Consider the following 21,122-nt stretch of genomic DNA (forward strand, 5'->3'; position numbering starts at 1 on the left):
TAGGGCAAAGAGCAAAAGGGAAGAGGCAACGTGTCTTTCTTATCTGAGCCTTGCTACTCATTGTTAACCTACTCTGGGGTGGCAGGAGTGTTGACAAGAGGCTTGGGAAGGTGACTAAGCAATGGGGCAGGTGAGCACCTGATCCACTGGGGCACCAGCAGAGGGGGAGAAGAGGAGGCGGGCCAGTCATCCTATTTAAGAGGTAAACACTCATTAGTTGTGACTCCTCGACAACCAGAGTTTGACACTAAGTAAATAGTAGTAACCCAACCCAGAGAAGAACCATATTAATCTCTGTTCCTCTTTACTGCAAATACATCTCATCAAGGTAAAGCCCGTTAGTGTTCTATGCTATTTAAAGTGGCTGAGCACACCCCAAGCACATGCTGAAATGATCTGACTGGCCCTTACCTTTCCTCTTTGAGGATAATGCTTTTTTCTCAATACTCATTATTTTTAATTGCTCCTTTCAGGATTCTGAAAGCCTTTCCATGGACTCCTCGTTATTCATCTCAAAGTACAATCTGATTTGCTATGTTCAAGTTTTTTGTTTTTAAAGAACCTTACTCCATAATTTGAAAGATCAGGTTCTCTACCAAAGGCTGCTACATTTACAAAGCCCAGCAGGTTGCAGACTGGAACGCAGAGGGGGTTGCACAGGTGTTTTACAAAGGGAAGCAGACCATTAGTTATCATTTTAAAAAATAAATAAAATTTAAAATAATTTTTTTAAATAAATAAATGACTGAATAAACACACACACAGGGAAATTGAAGATCAAGGTGTGAAAAACAAAATTTTAAATACTTTAGAAAGAAATATTAAAATATATATTTATGATTTGGGCTCAAAGAAGAGTTTTTAAAATAAAATGTAATAAAACACAAATCACAATAAATTTTTATTATTTGACTATGCTAAAATATAATTGTCATCAAAAGACATTGTAAAAGTCTAAAAACAGACTGTCAATTGGAGGAATATATTTGCATGCAATAACAAAGGGTTAGATAAATTAGCATGAAGAATGTAAAAACCTTCTAAAGCTCAATAAGAAAAATAAATACAATCCAAAAATGGATAAAAGAAATTCACAAATAAGGAAATACTGATGAGTAATGAACATATAGAAGATGGTTTAAATTCAATGTAATCAGAGAAACACAAAGTAAAATTGAAATGATATACTATTTTATATCCAACACATGAACAAAACTCTTAAAAAGTCTGAATACCATCTTTAAGTAAGGATGTGGCACAAGGGGAATCCTTATACACTGCTGGTGGGACTGTAAATGTGTACAGCTACCTTAGAGATCAGTTTAGCAATGACTAATAAAGTGATGTGAATATCCACAACTCGGCATTTGTCCTTTGAGTTGTAACCCTGAATAAGACACATGTTCAAAAATGCTTGCAGCAACATTTGCATAATAGGAAAGATGAGGAGAAATGAAAAGTTTACCAATAGGAGAACAGATAAATAAGTTAAGGGTAGTGAAACAATGGAATATTATACAGAAGTTAAAAATAAATGACCCAGAGCTACGTGTGTCAACAGTACACCTTTTCATAATGCCAATGGAAAATAAAAACAAGTTGCTGAAGAATATATACAAATTATGTCATAGATATATTTTAAAATATGTAAACCTATCTTACTTATTACTGAGGAAGCCTACTTAGCATTAGCAGAAGTCTAATAGCAAATAAAAATCCAAGACAATGGTTAACCCTTGATGTGGTGGGAGAGAGAGATAAGTGATTAGTGATTAGTGAAAAGAGAGGCTTCAATTATAGGTAATAAGTTACTTTTTTAAGTCAGATAGATGTATAGGTATTAGTATTTACATCTTAATAAAGCATTTAAAATATAAATAATCACAACTTTTAACGTGCAAACTACTACCCCTTCTGCTTGTCCAGTGAAGCACCGAGTATGTAGGGTCACTGATGTGCGTTGTGTGGTGATGCTGGAGAGAGCTGCATCCAGAAGAAAACGCTGAAATCAATTCCCTTTGCTTTTAGGAAAACTGGCTGCTTCAGGCAGTAGACTTTCCTTAACTTTATAGCCCCTTCAGTGGATGAAGTCAGCCAAGCAGGTGGGCTCCTTGTGCCCTCTCACTCCTAGCTTGGATCTTGTCCTTGTATCAAAGCCTGGGACAGGAGATTCAAGCAAACCAGCTGTCCTTTGCTTCTAATAACATGATATCTCGTGGATATTTCCAAGGACAGTCTCCTGTCAAACAATATTAGACCTCTATGTATACTAACAAAATATCTTCTCATATTTCAAACCAAATGAAAATAAGTAAATAAAAGCTCTACAATTGAAAAAGCACTGCCTAATCTGTTCAGGTATCATTGTCAACGTGCATAAGCCCACCCAGTGGGGGATACAATAGCCCCATGGGCCCAGGAGCCAACTGCAGGCTGATCTGAAATGATCATTCCCATTGCGCAACGGTGCAGGGCTGTGAAACAACAGCAGCTTGCCTTTATTTAAAATTTTAATAGTTGGTTCATTAAGAATTTTTTCATTAGTTTTGTTTTTTAAAAACCATTGCATTGCATATTACTCATGTTGATTACTGAGTATTTGGTGTCCCTTAAATTTTGTGCTCCAGAGTGAGTGACTCACTTGCCTCTCCCTCATCCTGTCCTTATCCAAGGCTCTCAGTTTGGTTGCTTGTTTTCAGAGGATATAGTCTCCAGCAGCAACTGAAAAGTCAAGTACAGTTTACCCTGTTCTGACCTAAAACACATTCTGTCTGAGCCCAGTGGCTAAAGTCACCTTTAATGTCAGTGATTCAGGCTAAATTTGCAAAGGGCATATCAAGGCATATAATTGGGTAGATGTAAAATTCAAACAAATCAAATTCAATTAAAGTAGCATTCATAGTGTCTTCCACGTATAAGACACAGGAGTAGGATCTTTGGGCAGCGAGGACATACAAGGTTATACTAGGATATTATGGCACTGTCACAAAGATTCCCCCCTCCTCTGCAAGACACTCAAATACTCATATTACAGTGGAGAAAAAAATCTATAAATATATAGGAAAACAAATCCTATATATTTATGCTCTCTTACTCTCTTCCTTCCAGTTAGCCTAGTCTTTGTTTGAAAGTCTGTTTATTCACTCCAGAGATCATATACAATTTGTAGGATGTTAAAAAGAGCAAAGTAAAACAAAACAAGTTACTCAACAAATATTTGGGGCTTTCCTGGTGGCGCAGTGGTTAAGAATCCACCTGCCAATGCAGCGGACACAGGTTCGAGCCCTGATCTGAGAAGATCCCACATGCTGCGGAGCAACTAAGCCCGTGCACCAGAACTACTGAGCCTGCACTCTAGAGCCCATGCTCCGCAACAGGAGAAGCCACCGCAATGAGAAGCCCGCGCACAGCAACAAGGAGTAGCCTCTGCTCGCCGCAACTAGAGAAAGCCCGCGCACAGCAACGAAGACCCAACACAGCCAAAAATAAATAAACAAATAAATAAACTTTAAAAAAAAACCAAATATTTGTGGAGCACCCAATATTTTCCAGGAGTAGTTCTGGACATAGGATACAGTAACAAAGACCATACAGCTCCTAGTCAAGTGAGGGATACAGATCAATCAGCATAAAATACAACATAGTCTGATAAATGCTTTGATGGAGGAGAAAGCAGACTCAATGCCTAGAGTGGCGCTTAACTCAGACTTGTGTATGGGTGTCAGTAAAAGCTTCCTACAGGAGATGACGTCCTAAACCTGAAAAATAAGTAGGAGTTAATCACTGGAATGGATGCTGGGCAGGAAACTGCATGAAAAAGGACAATCAATAAATGCCAATGCCAAGATGATAGAATGTTAGAATTATTTCTCAAAGATATTAAAGAAGCCATCATAAAAATGCTTCAGTGAGCAATTACTAGCACATTAGGAACACTTCTTTTAAAAAAAATAGGAAGTCTCTGCAAAGAAATAGATAGTAGAAGCAGAGAAATAGAACATATAAAGAGGGAGAAAATGAACATTTTTGAACTGAAACGTTCAATAACCAAAAACTTAAAAAATTCAGTAAATGAACTCAGCATCAGGATGGAGAGGGAAGAGGAAAGAAATACTGAACTTGAAGGAAGAACAATAGAAATTACTCAATCTAAACAACAGAAGGAGAATAATAGACTGTGGGGGAAAAAACACAGGCTTGGGGATCTGCAGAACCAAATAAAATATCCAAGATTCATGGCCTTAGAGTTTCAGAAAGAGAGGAAAAAAAGGGTGAGGATCAAGAAATACTTGAAGAAATGACAGCTAAAATTTTTCCAAACTTGGCAAAAGGCAAAAACCTGCAGTTGCAAATAGCTAACTCCAAATAGGATAAACCCAAAGAAATCCATACCAGGACATAGTATAGTCAAATTTCTGAAAAGGCAAAGAAAAAAAATCTTAAAAGCAGTGAGAGAAATAACACTTTACATATAGGTGGCAAAAACTCGAATGACTGTGAATTTCTCATGAGAAATCATGGAGGTCAAAAGGAAATGACAAAGTATTTTTCAAGTACTGAAAAAATAACTGACAACACAGAATCCTTGATCCAACACAATTATCCTTCAGGAATGAAGGAGAAACTGACATTCTCAGTTGAAGGATAACTAAGAGAATTTGCCACCAGCAGAACTACCCTAAAAGAATAGCTAAAGGAAGTTATCTAATCAGAAAGGAAATGCTAAAAGAAGGAACCTTGGAATATGAGGAAGGAAGAAAAAATACTATAAGCAAAACTATGGTTAAATGGAATACACTTTACATCTCCTCTAGGGTTTTCAAAATTATGTTGATGGTGGGAGCAAAAATCATACGTACTTGTCTAATGTGGTTCCAAATGTATAGAGCAAATAATCAAGATGATTGTATTATAAACAGGGGAGGGTGAAGGGACTTAATGGGAGATGAGGATTTTATGCTTCACTTGGACTGGTAAAATTACAAGACCAGTAGGCTGTGGAATTACAGGTGGGCTTTCCTTTTTAAGCTAAGTGGAAAGTATTCCCCCTCTGGTCTTCCATTACTTCTGACTGTTGTCACCATAATGTTTACTTCATTGAATAAAGAGCTTTCCCTTCTCCATCTCTTCTTTGTCTCACATAATTAATAAATCATCACTGACTAGTGTAGAAATTTTCTCCTCTGGTAGTATTCTGTCTTTTCCTATGTGAGATCCTCGGATTATCCACCTCTCCCTCCTCTCCAAGGAAAGCAAAAGCTATTATCTTTGCCATTGATCTTTCGGTATGAAATAGAGTTTGGGAGTTTATACTGTTCTCTGTTGCAGGAAAGACACGTCCTTCCTGGCAAGCCATGGAGCCCTAAATGCTGGAATTCCAGGTTAGATGGGCCAAGGTGGTGCTTGACTCCTTCTTCCATCTCCCACTGAGAGAACAAGTGGTTCCAAAAGCAAATCACTAAAATGTCTTCTCTCTCCTGCATTCCCCGGGTTAATTTAATAGAAACCATACCTCACGTCAGAATACCAACTGTTCCAAGGAACTTCATTGCTTTACCTGTGAACATTGTTTTAGGTCAATTACATTACTAAGGTTTATAAGTTCCAGGCTGGAAGTTCTGGGTGGCCAAATCTATTCTAATCATAATTCATAAAAAGTTCAAAGCTCACACAGGAGGGTACACACTGCATGTCAGCTCTTCCACAGAAGGTTACAACACAATGATAACAACAATGATGATGATTATGATGAGGATAGTAATAATCCCTTATATTTATATTGTTCTTTATATTTTTTCAAATGCCTTCGAATGCATTAGCTCATTTACACTGCACCATTTATCACCTATAATATTATGCTTCATTTCAGGAGAGACGTAGTCAACAAACTGTAAAAATTTACAAATTTACAAATTCACCTAATACTTAGTTCCTGAGCCCATCTGGGATAAAGAAATAGATTTTAGTCCACAGGAAAAAGATAAGTCACTTATGAAGAACCAAATGTTTACATATTTACTGAATACATGGCTTACTGAAACATGACGCTCATTAGGTCATATACTTAAAGATCATTAGTGTCCCCCGTTGCTTGCTCAATGTCAACTGCTTATTTTAGTATTTGAATATTTTCACATTCATTTACTCCTTACTTTTCGAGGTGCATCTCCCATTCTTCCCTTCTATTCATTCTTATAGTAAACTCTAGCCAGAGTGTTAGTTCTTTGAGCTGTTCCTCCTTCCTTTTAAGTCAATTTCCCTTGCCAGGAATGCCAAACTATATCTATATCTGTACCTACAGATATATAGATTTACATACATATCACCTTCCAGATATATAGATACTATACGTTTATATCACCTTCCAGCCACCTCAGAATTCTTCCCCTGCAATTTCAAACTGCACAGGATTGTTGTCTTACTTAGTCACTCTTTCTTATGAATTCATTGCCCAAACCTAGAATGACTCTGCCCTGTGGGAATGCCACAAGTACACTTGAAGGTCAGCTATTTTGAGAAGATTCAAGAATACCTTTCAGGGCAGTCTCAAATCTTCAGTATCAGTTTTCTGCGAGTATTAGCAGATGCTGCTGACTTAGTCAAAGATGAAGATCTTCATAGTTTTCAAATAGAAACTCACACACATATACACACACACAAATACCCTTAAATCACTTGCTTTTTACATCAAACTTCTCTAATTGTGCTTTGTCTCTGGTCTCCAGGCCTTCAGATGACCTAGCTGATTTATGTTTTTTTCCCTTTGACCAAAGCTCCTTTGGGTTTGCATACAAACCCAAAAGCAAAAAGGGGAAAGGGAAAAGCAAATTTGCTGTAAATCGCCAGGTAGGAAATAGGTTAGACTTTGAGGACTACACAGTCTCCATCACAACTACTCAACTCGGCCTCCTAGCATGGAAGCAGCCACAGACAATGTGTAAATCAATGAATGCGGCTGTGTTCCAATAAAACTTTATTGATGGACAGTAAAATTTTAATTGCATATAATTTTCATGTGTCAAAAATATTAGTTTTTTCAACTCTTTATAAATTGTAAAAATCATTCATGTGAAAAGCTCATAGCTCTTCAAACATAGACAGCAGGATGACTTGGCTCACCAGTTACATTTTGCTGATCCCTGCTATAACCACACATCTGACTCTTTTTACATACAGAAGCACTAATTATTTAGAAAAGTGCAGTGTTATGGACTGACTGTGTTTGTGCCCTCCCAAAATTCATCTATCAAACTCTTCCCTCCCAGTGTGATGGTATTTACAGGCAGGGCCTTTGGGAGGTGATTAGATCACCCACCTACAACAGTTATCTAATTGTGATCATTCTTGTATTACTTGTACTGCCAATGAATTAACATCACAACCAGCTTATTTTAAAGCAAATCCCAGACGTCATATAATTTTATCCATAAGTATTTCAGTACGTATCTCTGAAAGATAAGGACTCTTGTTAAAGATAGCCACAATACCATTATCACACAAAAAATTAACAGTAATTTCTTAACACCATAAAATATCCAGTTAGTGTTGAAATTTTTCTGATAGTCAAATATACATATTTACAATTATTTTTTTCTAATCAAAATTGAAACAAGGTCCACATATTACATTTTGATATGTCCTTTAATTCTCTTTAAATCAAGAATTTCTCCTCCATTTTTCCCCCTTGAAATTAATTTCTTGATAAAACTGGGTTGTTTATACAGTAGAATCCCCAAACTCAAGATTTTGCTATTTGCCTCTCCATCATGTCACTGAATATATACCTCTGTTCAGAGGTTCAATTTGCTTTGGCAACAAAAGTCTGTAGATACCGTTGCATACTTCTACTGGGATGCACCTAATTAATAGTGTTATCTCTCTTTTTAATATATTATTTTTTAATATATCCGTGGCCATTGATGATCATTGCCTCTACGTATTATTTTGTTAAGGGCAGTAAAATGTTAATACTATAATTCTATAGTTGCTTCTTCCTTTATTAGATGGATATGTCTACAGAGAGAAGCATTTATCAATGCTTGGGTTACTCTAAGACACTATTTGAACAGAAAAGGCAGGTTAAATGTTTGATTTTTCCCTTTATTTACCTATTGTTAGAATAATAAAATGTCTCCCTAATATTTTCTAAAACAAACAAATGAGTTTTAAAGTATCATTATGAATTCATGGGCTTTTAATATATGTACTGCATATTTATTGCATTTATTATTCATATTGGCACTCAAGTTATTACACCTGTGGCCTCCTAAGTTGGCTTGCAAACACCTTCTTTTTAAGATTTTTCTTTTTTTGGTAATTTGGTTTAAAAGATTTTTTCAGCAACTTTGTTGATATATAATTCACATACCATACATTTCACCCATGTAAAGTGTACAGTTATATGGATTTTAGTATATTTACAGACTTGTGAAACCATCATCACTATCTAATTTTGGAACATTTTTGTCACTCCAGAAAGAAACTCCATGCCAATTAGCAGTCTCTCTTCATTCTCCCTTCCCCCCACAGTCATATGCATATATTAATCTACTTTCTGTCTCTAAAAGATTGCTTATTCTAGAAACTGCATATACATGAAATCGTATAATATGTGGTCTTCTGTGACTGGCATCCTTCACTTAACATAATATTATCAAAGTTCATCAACGCTTAGCACGTATCAATACTTCATTCTTTTTATTGCCCAGTGATATTCTATTATATGAATATCTCACATTTTATTCATCCATTCCCTGGTTGATGGAGATTTGGGCTATTTCTGGTTTTGGCTATTATGAATAATGCTGCTACAAACATTTGTGTAGATGTTTTTATGTTAACATATGTTTTTATTTCTCTATGATATATACTTGGGAATGGAATTGCTAAGTACTGCCAGACTGTTTTCCAAAGTGACTACATTGCTACCAGCTGCATATGAGGGTTCCAATTTCTCAACATCTTCACCAACACTTGTGATTATCTCTCTTTTCAATTACAGTCATCCTACTGGGTATGAACTGGTATTTGTGATTTGGTGGTTTTGAAGATCATATTTCTTTGTTTATATATTTCAGTTAATGAATATGTACTGGTTAAGTTTCAGATATCAGATACTGTCCTAGGACTACCCATTCTTTGCAAGCTAGAAATATCAGACCCTTCTACTATTTTTGCTACACAGTCAAAGCTCTTGGTATTTTTAGGTTTTAATAAAGGAGAAATAAATTCTTTGTTTTAATCTGGGTTTTGATTACTTTGCAATCTTGGAAATTTTTTATACTTCAATATATATGTAGCTAATTAATAAGGCATTAACTATAGCAATTCTTATAATTTAAAAGACATTTATATCAAGTAGTAAAGATAAAATATTAAAAAGTTCATCTAGGTCTGAGGTTTTATAGACCATGAATTAATGGCATCAGGGGCTCCACAAAGCTAATTAATCTGCTTAAGGTAGTTAAACAAGAATATAGTCAAGTCAGAACTACCTTTAAAATGATTAAAGATGCCAAAGTGACAGGTCAATATGACTATACAACGAACATGCCCAGAATGCAATGTTGGTGTGAGGTCTTGGTTTTGCCTTGCATTCGCAGTTTTGGGAACAGCAAGTAAGAAATAAGAGTATCTGGTTGAAGGTCAACAACAGAGGCACAACTGGCACATCTACTTATGAATTTTTATGTAAAAGGCATTAGTGTTATTGGTTAACTTCTCTGTCAATTATTTTGAGTCAGACCTTATGCTATGCATTTTGCATATGTTGCTTCATGTCATTGTCACCACAACTGTATCGTGTAGGCCCTACTCCCATTTCACAGATTTGAAGACTATTGAGACTTAGAGGAGTTACATGATTTTCCAAAGGTCACACAACCAATAAGTGGAATAACCAGAATTAAAGTCTAGATCTAGCCTTCCTTGAGTTTGATCTTCCCTCTCTGCGGCCACGTACCAGAACCCAGATGGGTGTCTAGGGACCCCCTCTCCCACTAGCAGGTGGGCACAGTAATGTGACAAAGTTCTTGCTCATCCCCAAACTATCTCACTTATATGAGAAGGAGTACAGGCTCGGGAGCACGGATTGTGAAAAATAAAGTCTGCTCCTTGTCTAGAACTGGTCTTCTTCTCTCATGTTTTTCCCCTATGAATGAGCACCGTGTTAAGAACTCTAGATAAGAGAATTTCAATATATCTTTGCCATTAGAGAGGTGCTATTAGTATTTCCATTTTAGAGGTGAGTAAATGGAAGCTCAGAGGTAGAGTGAAACCCACAAATTCCCGCAGGTACTATCTTAAGTAGTAATACCATTACTTGGATGAATACTTAGTTCAGTCTGATTCCAACTTTCCTAATACAGATATAAATTCAACCCCAACTGAAATGTAAACAAGTCTGATGACACATAGTTTTTTGTGGGTTCTCAGTTTCCTCCCCTGTAAAGGAGGGTTAATAACGTTCTAGCTGTCAGAAATCTTAGGAAGGTTAAATGATACAATGTAAGCAATTAACATATCAGCCAACCAGCTTCCCTCATCCTGAAATAAATGTTCTCTATGAATGCATACCATTGCAACCATTTATTCACACACCAACAAATATTCGTTGAGTGCCTATAGCTAAGCAAACTGCAATTCATGGGGTTGGTGAATGAAACCTGTGTGGATAAGTGAAAAATTGTATTCTAGTTCCTTTTTCCCTTACCTGGGCAGAGAAGGTTGGACTAAAAAGCTTTCTTAAGTTTTGTCAAATAGAAGAATGAATGATACTCTAAAAACTACAACTTGGGAGGCAATACAGTATAAACAGTGCTGACAAGGAACCAGGAGATTTTGGGCAAATTACTAATTTTTCTGCCTCAAATTCCTCAACTCTAAAATGGAAATTAAAAAGTAATTGGGTTGTAGTGTGGATTATCTGAATTAATATTGAACGTACTGTTCTCAGGAACAGTGAGTAGCACAAAAGTAATTTACTCTATCAGGGTTACCTATTATAGCTACTGCCTGGATTGCAGACCCATCTCTGCCATTTGTATAATGTGTGATCTTAAGCAAGTGACTGCTTTTTTTTGGAACTATAGTATCTCAAGCTAAAAACAAAACATAACACAACACTGATTAACTTGAAATCATACTTACTAAGCAACTACTCTTTGTCAGAAAGTCTTCTAAGCTATGGAGATATAGAAGTAAATAAATATATAACTCCTGTCCTCATAAACTTGCACCTTAGTGGAAATAGGAAAGCATAATAAGCAATACACACATAAACAACAAAGTACTTTCTTGCTGTGGAATGTGCACAAATACAACAAACCCAAGATCATGTAATAGAGAGCGGCTGGGGAGGGGGGCAGCGTAAGCAGCTTACCATAGGGAAGATCTCTCCCCAACCACAAGGAATCTGTATTGAGCGAATGATGAGCTGATGCCACTCATGCAAAGTCTGGGCAAAGACCATTCCAACCAGAGGGAACAACAGATGCAAAGCACAAACCAGCAGATATTTGAAAAAGAGAGCCAACCTGTGAAGCAAGTTTAAATTTTCTTCATTTTTCTTCCACTTTTTATTTTTAACATTTTTACATGTGGACGATTGTAACCCCCTTGCAGTATTTTTGAAGATAAAGTGATAAAGCATAAGAAAACAATCCAGTGTGATGTTTTGGATCTAGTAAGCACTCAGTATATGTTTTTTCCTTTCCCCTAACTTGGGCCAATGTTAAGAACTCTTCATCTAACCCTGAAATGGCACCTAATACATATACATCTTGAAGAGAACAGGCTGTGTGATGTGCTTCTGATTTTGTGAGTACCACTTATTAACATGGGAAGAGGAATGCTAAATGACTGAAATCTCTTTGTGATTTGTCTTTCCAATCCCGTTCTGATTTAAAGGTTTAATTCCCAACCCTGTCACCATCCAGATTTTAAAGCTTCATGCTTACACTGGCACAAAGTCAAGAGATGCTTCTAAAAAATGAATAGGTACCAGAGATAATAAAATTAGATGTCAGTGCATTAAACCTTTTTCTCCCCATGGCTGGTCATCACAAAATATCATAAAATCTGTCGTAATAAAGGGAAATACCATATAAAGGAGCTGATGGGGCATAAAAGGATGTAGATGATTTATATTCTATCAGCCAATGAGATGGCAAGTTGTTCCTTTGACAACACCCAACTTTTTAACATTTATGTACAGGTGAGTGTAACACAGATAAAAACAACTTGGTGGGGGGAGCTAAATAAGAGTTAATTAACTGTTGAAAATAACTAAATAACTAAACAATTATTCTAAATTGCCCCAGGATCTAGGAAGAATTAATGCTTTACCTGTTGGGGTTCAAAAAATTCATCCTCTTTTATTTCCACTGATCTCCATACATTTCAACACCTCCTAAAAAGTTATATTGAGCATTCCAAATTATAGCACCAGTTTCAAAGTGCCCCAAAATAGGTGATAAAATTCTGTTAGTGCTCTGATTACAATTAGGCTGATAATTGTAACAGCAACTATTTATTGAGTGGTAACCACATATCAGGAATCTTATGAAAGACCTTCACATTTGTGGCAGAGAAAGTAGCATCTTATTTGTTCTGCATTTTCCAGCTTCCTTATAGTTAGGCAAAGTCATGTGACCACTTCTGACCAATGGCTGATACATACGTCACAATATGTAACTCTCCAGCTGTCTCTTCCTCCACTACAGGGCAGATGACACTTCAGCTGTTAGACCTTCCATTAACCTGAATCCATGAATTACCATGTGGAGCAGAAGCCCTACAGACTGAATTGGGCACAAGGCATAGTGAAAAAAAAGAATCTTTGTAGTCTTAAGCCACTGAGGTTTGGAAGTTAAGTTGTTACTGAATCATAACCCAGACTGTCCGGACAATATCATCTCATTAAATTCCTCCAAACGGTCTTGAGGAAAGCAGTGTGATATCACTCTTTTACAGGTGAAGAAAGCGAGGCACAGCCAGTAACCTCCTCAGGGCTAAACAGCTACTAAGCGCAGAAGCTCAGGAATGGTAATCAAATCTAAGATGACAGAAACTCAGCCCCTTGAAAGTGGTAAGAGCATAATATTTGGTTCCAGACTGCCAAGGTTCAAATGCTGGCTTCATGCCAGAATGAAATAACTTCAAGCCAGTTACTTAACTTTTCTGTGTCTCACATTTTCCCAGCTAGAAAATAAAGGCAATATTAGCATATGTCTAACCAGTTTTGTTGGGAGGATAAAGGGAGTTGATATAAGTTAAATGCTTAGAATTGTGTCTGGAACATAAGGTTTATTTATTACTATTACTGTTAACCTTGTCTATCAAAGAACTAGAAAAAAAAATCAGTTTACAAAGGAGAACATTCTTGTATACTGGGAGCCCAAATTTCCCTCATTTTACAAATCAGGAAACTGACGCCCAAGAAGTTTACTAACTTGTCCAAGGTCACAAAACAGAAGGAAACCCAGACCTTTCTTCACAGTCCAGTGGGTTTCCACTCACTTCGCTGATTCCAGTTCTAATGAGGTCAACAAAGGGGGAGAAAACAGGGAAGAAAATTCTTTGTCACTTTTGAATCAATCTGCATATGCTTGTTTTCTTCCTCCTCCAAAAGTGCTGATGAAAGCCTTGCTCATCATTTAAATAATGCAGTTCTTATGAAAGGTAGCAGGTAAGTGGAAAGCTACACTTAATCTAATAAAAGAATTAATTGCTGCTGTTCTGATGACAATACTCTCCCCTCTGTTTGTCTTCAATGTGGCATTTCAGACATCTGGTGATTTTGTTGGGTGTGTTAAAATGGTGATAAGGTAGAGGCAATGGTAGCTCAGCAACCCACACAAATAATTCAGTCTTCCTAATGAAAAGAGAAGAGAAGAAAAGAGAAGGTGGGAAAGAAGGAAGAGGAAAAATAGAAAGAAACCAAGGGAGGAAGAAAGGGAAGTGAGAGAATAGAAAGATCTCTGTTGCTCTTCTAGTCTGATGTTGGAGACTAACTGCAGCTGTTGAATTGCTGGTGTGGGCATTTGAACACTCCAAAAATACCTTAAACCTCTGCTACACCTGTAGTTATAAAAGTGACATAAATTAGACACAAACTTCTGCTGCAAATACTGTGATGCTTGGGAGTTGCCTGCTTTTATTTTTTTCCTTTCCTGGGATTAGCTGCTCAACAGATTGCAAAGAGTTTACTTAGTAATATGATGCTTTACCTTTTTTATTTCAAAATTAGTCTACCACCTGTTTTGTCACTTCAATATCCCGTTTCTCCATGTCTAGGAGTCTTCCCTAAAACTCTCATCACACACTTGCTGTTTAGATTCCTGTAAACGAAGAGACAGCTATTTGACATCTGGAGTGATGGAGACTTTGAGCTGAACTCCATCGGAACTTCATTTTTCTCCCAGTTCTTCTCCCAGGTGACACACACCACTAGTGAAGTTAACATTTGGGGGGAAAATAAACTTGATTCCAAAATTATGGTAACATCTCCATTGGGAGGTCTGGTCTATATTAGGATCTATTCTGGGAAGATATTTGAAAAATGATGAAAAATGTCCAAAATAAATTCACACAAGGTGTGGGCCTCATAAAATAGTCAAAATGACAGCTAGTCAGTTGTTTAACTTAACTTTTAACTTTTCTCCCAAGTGCCCTGTTATAGTGTAAATACAAAGAATTCCTTGATTCAAATATGGTGATCCATTCATTCACCAAGTATTCATGGATCCTCTACTAGTTTAGGCACTGAAATAGTTTCTGCAGATATGAAAGGAAGACAGAACTGATCTGATCAAGTGAAGCTTTCATTCTAGAGGAGTAGAGAGATAAAAAAGAAGTCATCAAGATAATTTAAAAGTGGTAAATATGATGGGGGGCACACATACAGAATGACAAAGGTTGTTGGGGAAAGGCTAAAGGAAGGCTCTATATAAGGAATGTTTATGTGGAAACAGTGAAGAGGACAAACCCAGTGAAGGGTTCAGGAATAAGTATTTTAGCTTTAAGGAACAGTCTAGGCTAAGCCCACTGAGGAGGGAGAGGGGGTAGAACAAATAGGAATCAGTGATGTGGTTGATCACTGTACTTACTACTCTATATTTATTATACCACTATACTTACTATATTTATTATACTATACTTATTATACTACTATATTTAGTATATTTATTAAACTATGCTATTATACTATACTACTAATACTTACACTATATTTAGTATACTCTACTTATTATACTGTACTTATTTTACCCACAGAAAGCACCCCATCTCTATTAATTTATCAGGGAGTAGCACATGAGCTCAAGTCAGAATTCAGTTTCTGGTTCCTTATAGAACTGGGGTTTATTTGCTAGAGATTACAGGTGGATAATTTGTTTATTCATTTATTCCTTGAGCAAATATCTCTGAGTTTGTGCTCTGCACCAGATCCTGTAGCAGTTTTTTTCATAGTTGTGTGTATGGACTCTTATGAGATGTTTTAAAATGAAGATTCTGGACCTGCAGAGCACTAAGGAACAAAAGTCTGTTCAGATGGAACTTGGGGAACGGAACTGTGGAGAAAGACCCCCATTTCAGATGATTCTTCTGCACACAGAAGTCCAGGAACTTCTGCACCATAACACATGGTCTTTGTTCATCTGAGAGGAAGGAAATGTGGAGGCATTTTGAGATTATGTTGTTCAAAAGACAGAGTGGAGACTGCAAGCCTGAAATGGAGATGCAGCTACATTTGGGTCCAATCATATCTCAACCACCAACTCATCTGTGGCATGGAGAAGTTGCTTCTGAAACTCAGTTTCCTCAACTTTAAGACAGGGTAATAATGTGATCTGTGCACCTGAACTACGGGGCTCAAATGGGATGAGTCATCTTAACATTAGTAAATGTTTGCTTTTGCTCTTCCAATTTTCTGACCCTCTTCCCTTTTGGGCCATTAGAGAAAATATAACACACATCTTAGAAGAGGGGACTAGGCTCCAAACTTAGGGTGTATGTAAGGAAAACAACTACTGATAATAAAAATAACTCAAATTCTCTTGGGAAATCACTAAATTAAAGACATGCCTGAGTACGGGACTCTACTATATAGAAATTCCAGGTCAGGAGATCCAGAATTTAGCCATGTCAGTAACACAGGTATACAATGAGTCTTATCATGTGTCAAAGTAGTTCAAAACTCTATCCAAAATGAATAAAGACAATTTAACTTTAGTATTCAAGAAAAAAGTCAGCTTTAATTTGGTATTCAGGAGTTTTTCAGGAACTCAGCACATTTTCCATTGCCATCTTGATTGATTCTCTGATTATTTTATAAGCTTAAATTATTTACATTTCACAGTAGGTAAACAAAATTGAATTCACAGAAACAAAGGAAAAGGGGTCAGAGAGGCCTTCAGGTCACATCAGAAACCTAAAATATACAAATTAGCTTCTTAACCTCTCCATGTGACCATCTAGTAAGGAGATTTGTCCAACAACATCCAAAACCATAGTATTCCTTTATCCATGGTGCTGGCAGATTAGACGGGTAAAAAAGAAAAGGTGCACATCCAGACGAGTACCACTTTTTTCATTGCCTCACCCACAACAGGACCATCTCCACATCAAAGTTCATACCTTTCAATTCTATTCTTTACTAAACCACTGAAGGATTATTTATAATTCATATGTGACCATGTCATTGCCTCGCTTAATTCCATTCAACAATGATAACAAATAATTGATGGGGGTGGGCAGAGACTCAATAGGGCTGGTAGAAATGTTCCAGGATTCTCAAAGCCTCAAACTGGCACTGTTACTTCCACCAACATTCTTCTAGCCAAAGAAAGTTATGTGGCTAAACCCAGCATTAACTGCAAAGGAAAAAGAACTCTCCCGCTGCCTAAATGAGTCTGATTAGAAGCCACCCTAGAAGATGCTCTATACCAATCTAGGTGCTACCACTTCAAAAGTACCTTGACCAGGCATAGCAATATCCTAAGGATGAATTTCCCAAGCTGACTTCAGTTCTTCTATAGTGGGATTACTGAATGGCAGAGCAGGGTAACCCCAGCAAAGAGGCTGAAGTGGAATGTGGACTCAGCTGTCAAGCTGGAGAACAGGCAGGAGGCTGGGGGGTCTGCAGCCAGTAGGGGACCAAGTAAGTCAAGACATCCATACAGTGCCATTGTGAACATTGTCCAAGCCAAGGAAGTCATTTGCATATGAATTCAGCATCAGATTCCAGGAGAATATACAATAGTCAGATGCTGTCAGCTTAAAGACTATCAGATACAGGCTGCAACGCAAGAAGAGTCAGATCAGGTACTTCTTCCCTCAATGTGTCAAGTAGATACAAGTTCCCACCCTCCAAACCTGTGTAGCACCTTCGGGAGGGAAACTTGAAGAGGTTAACGAAAAGATGGAGTGATTTGAGCCAAACAGAAAAGTCTATTTCCTAAATGGACCATTTCAACATTCATATGAGATTATACATTTAGAGTTTGGAAGTTAGAAGAAATGTCAAATCAGTTATAGATAAAATAAATCCGTTACATTTCTGCCTGCACATCCAAGCTGCAGTGTAAGAGAATTTGGTAACCTTGCAACTAATGAATTATTTTGTTCATTTTGTAAATTATTCCTGTGATAAGTACTCTTATAATTCCCTAATTTATATATGAGGAAACTGGGGTGCAGGGTTAAATGACTGGATGGGTCAAGGTTGTTTGTTGCAAGCAACAGAATTCTTTCAAGATAGTTGGGAAGGAAAAAATGTAACACATGGAATTAGGTAACTTATTGAAATTTTCAAAGACCTTGAGGAACAAGCTCAAGCTAAACTTGCAAAGACAATTTTCAAAATCATACAGCACACTACCATGCTGTGAGTAAGAAGCTGCTTCTCGCACAACTAACCACCAAACCCCACTGCCTCTACTATCTCCTAGGTCAGTGAAGTGCAGGCTGCATGCCTTGTCCATTTTCTCATGAAATTAATGCCCTAAATCAAATCTCTTAGGGTTGAGTCTGATTGGCAGAGTCTAAGTCACAAATATATATCCTAGCCACAAGAAAGGATAAGTGTTTATGCTTATTGTACAGGTAAGAATCACACTGTGGGGAAGTATTAAAATATCAATTGTTCAAAGATTACAGGTACCCACAAATCACGGATGCCCTTGCCTGTATCGTACCTACCACCATAATGCTTATACCTGGGGACTGCAGCAACAGAGCCTGTGATGAAAGCAACACGTTGCCTGTTAGATGCCATATTGCCTGCACTTGCCCCACACGGCACTGAGGGAGATAGTGAGAGCTCTCCGGGGGCAGGCAAGGTTCACCAAGATCTGATCCTGGCAGCATTCGCAGCCATGGCTCTCTCCTGTCCCTGCCTACAGATGAGGGGTTACTTTCCCACAAGTCATACTATTTCTTACCTTTTTGCTTTTGGTTATAGTAGGATGGCCTCACTATCCCCTCCCACACCCAACATGTATACTTATTTTTGCCTAAAGTTTATGCAACCTTTAGGGTTCATATCTTCCAGGGAGAATCCCAACCGTCAGAAAGGGTTAGGTGTTCTCCCTTCCTGTGTTGCCATAGAAACACAAACAGATATGCTTCCATAAGCAGATTTTTGCCACCTCCCTCCTAGGTTATTTTCAAATAATGTGTGTGTGTGAGTGTGTGTGTGTGTGTGTGTGTGTGTTTGTCCCAAATAGTCTGAGATCATTAAGGACAGGGGCTATGTATTTTTATGTATTTATTTTTGGCATATAGTGTCACCCAATAAGTATTACCAAATGAACTATCTCAGACTGCAATATTGCTTCTGAACATAGTTTTACAACATCAGACTTGGAAGGAATAACACAGGTAATACAGTCTAAGCTCCTCTTTCTGTAGGTGAACAATGTGTGGCCAGAGGACTAACTTAACCAAGGTCACACAAATAAATAGGATTGAGCTCTTGGATGGTGACAACTGAATAGCTACAAACTTCTTATTAAATACTTACCATGTATCCCCAATTGGCTAGAGATGTGCAAATTTCTGTTTAATCTGAACTATAGTTCAACAAGAAAGATATTATCTCTGTTCGACTGTCAAGGAAACTGATACTCAAGTAAGTTAAATGACTTCCTCAGTGGTACATGTCTGAAGCCAGGGTTCAAAACCAGTTCTATGGAATCTGGTATACTTTTCCCTTCTCTTTACGTACTCTCTCCCAGCACCTATTTTAAAATTGCCTTTCTCTCTCCCTTGTAAGAAGTGAAAATAATAATAACCAATAACATTTAATGAATGTCTACTATGCTTAAGCAATGTGCTAATCACTTCATATGCACGATCTCATTGAATCCTGTGAGGTGGATATTAGAATTATCCTCCTATAACCTGTGTGTAAACCTATAGAAGAGCTTAACTAATTTGTATAATATCTCACATTTACACTAAAAACACTACATTTTAGTAGGATACATTGTATCCTCTTAACCTGGAATTAGCCTGAAGTTCTGCCACTTCCTAAAGAACTTTTATTTGCTCTCTTATTGCTGATCCCTTGGCAACATCCCTTGGTCATGACAGCATTCTGCCTATTTTCCTAATAAAAAAGGCTACAGGGTCATTTGAATTATAGTACACAATGCTCAGATGCCATCCTACCCAAGGATATATAAACTACATCCCTAGAAACTTCTAATGGGTAAAATGATGACTGGATTGTCAGAAACCACCTTCACTGTGTCAGAGGTGATGAAAATACTGAGGATGCCGTGAGAAAGCCCAGTGACACGGTGTCTTCTTTCCCTGAACCCAACAGGGCTGTAACATTTCGTTGAGAAGGAGAAGCCTGATTGCTTACTTTGTAGAGAACGCAGGAGGAGGCAAGACACACCTACCACACCTGTTGAAAAGGAAGCTTCACAACAGTAACCACGGCTACCTTAAAATTGTCCTACAGAAAAAAAAGCCATACAGAGAGACAGCAGCTGGGTCGAGTGACAAAGACGGGATGAAAGGGAAGTGTGCTGGGAGCAAAGTCCACGTGGCCTGCAGACCCACCAAGTCCTTCTTAATGAGTGTTCCATCCTAAATGATGACCACACGGAGAGATGAAATTGAGCCACAGTGGCTGGAAAGTAAGTTACTAGGCCTGTTGGTTTGCCTGCCATCAACCACAGCTGAATCAGCTGCTAAGGAAGCGAAGGAGGAAACCGTGGACAGCAAATGTCATACTCTTTTTTGATAATATTGTTATTAATAATGAACTACCTTTTAAAAAAACAAAAAACCTTACAATGTGTCAGGAACTTTACATGCATTGATTCATTTAATGCTTATAACTGCACCATGAGGTAGGGTTGATTATCTTCTTTCACCTCATGAGTTAGTAATAAAAACTGATTCTAGCTAATTTCAGTCTAAAAAGGCACTTATGGAAATACTACATATTAACGCACAGAACTGAAGGAAAAGCTGGGTGATCAGGTCTTTGGGAGGCTAGCTCATCAGTCAAGGATTCATCGACCGTCTCTTCTGCATCCTTCCTCTCACTGAAATGACTAAGTTCAATCTATTTTCCTGGTCTGTTTCTGTGCTTAAGGCTCAGGATTCCCAGAGCATGAGTCGTAGTGGCTTAGCCTGGATTCCCTGCCCACCTTGGAATAAGTAGAGTTGTGGGCAGCCTTCCCAAGACCTCCTATAATAGTGAGGGGTAGTTACCCCTCAGAAGCAGGGAAACAATTACCCAAACAATAGAGAGGAAATGACAGAAGAGAAACACAAGAAGACATGTCCACTATGCCAAAATAAGACTTGTCTCAGGTAAAGAAACTGAAACATAAGCATTGTTTCATTTGGTTAATGTCACACAGGTTGTAGGCAGCTGGGACAGGAATTAAACTCACCTCTATCTGATTTTAAAAATAACTGTGCTTAATCTGTAAATATACAGCTTTTCCCATATACAGGCTGCATCCACATCTTTATTACTTTGTGGCAGCCTGTATTTTCTAAAGATGGCTCTGTGTGTGTGTGTGTGTGTGTGTGTGTGTGTGTGTGTGTGTTTCACCCCACATGTTCTTCCTACAGTGTGACTGACACTCCTCCAACCA

Source organism: Eubalaena glacialis, chromosome 13 (assembly GCF_028564815.1).
Source record: "Eubalaena glacialis isolate mEubGla1 chromosome 13, mEubGla1.1.hap2.+ XY, whole genome shotgun sequence".
NCBI lineage: Eukaryota > Metazoa > Chordata > Mammalia > Artiodactyla > Balaenidae > Eubalaena > Eubalaena glacialis.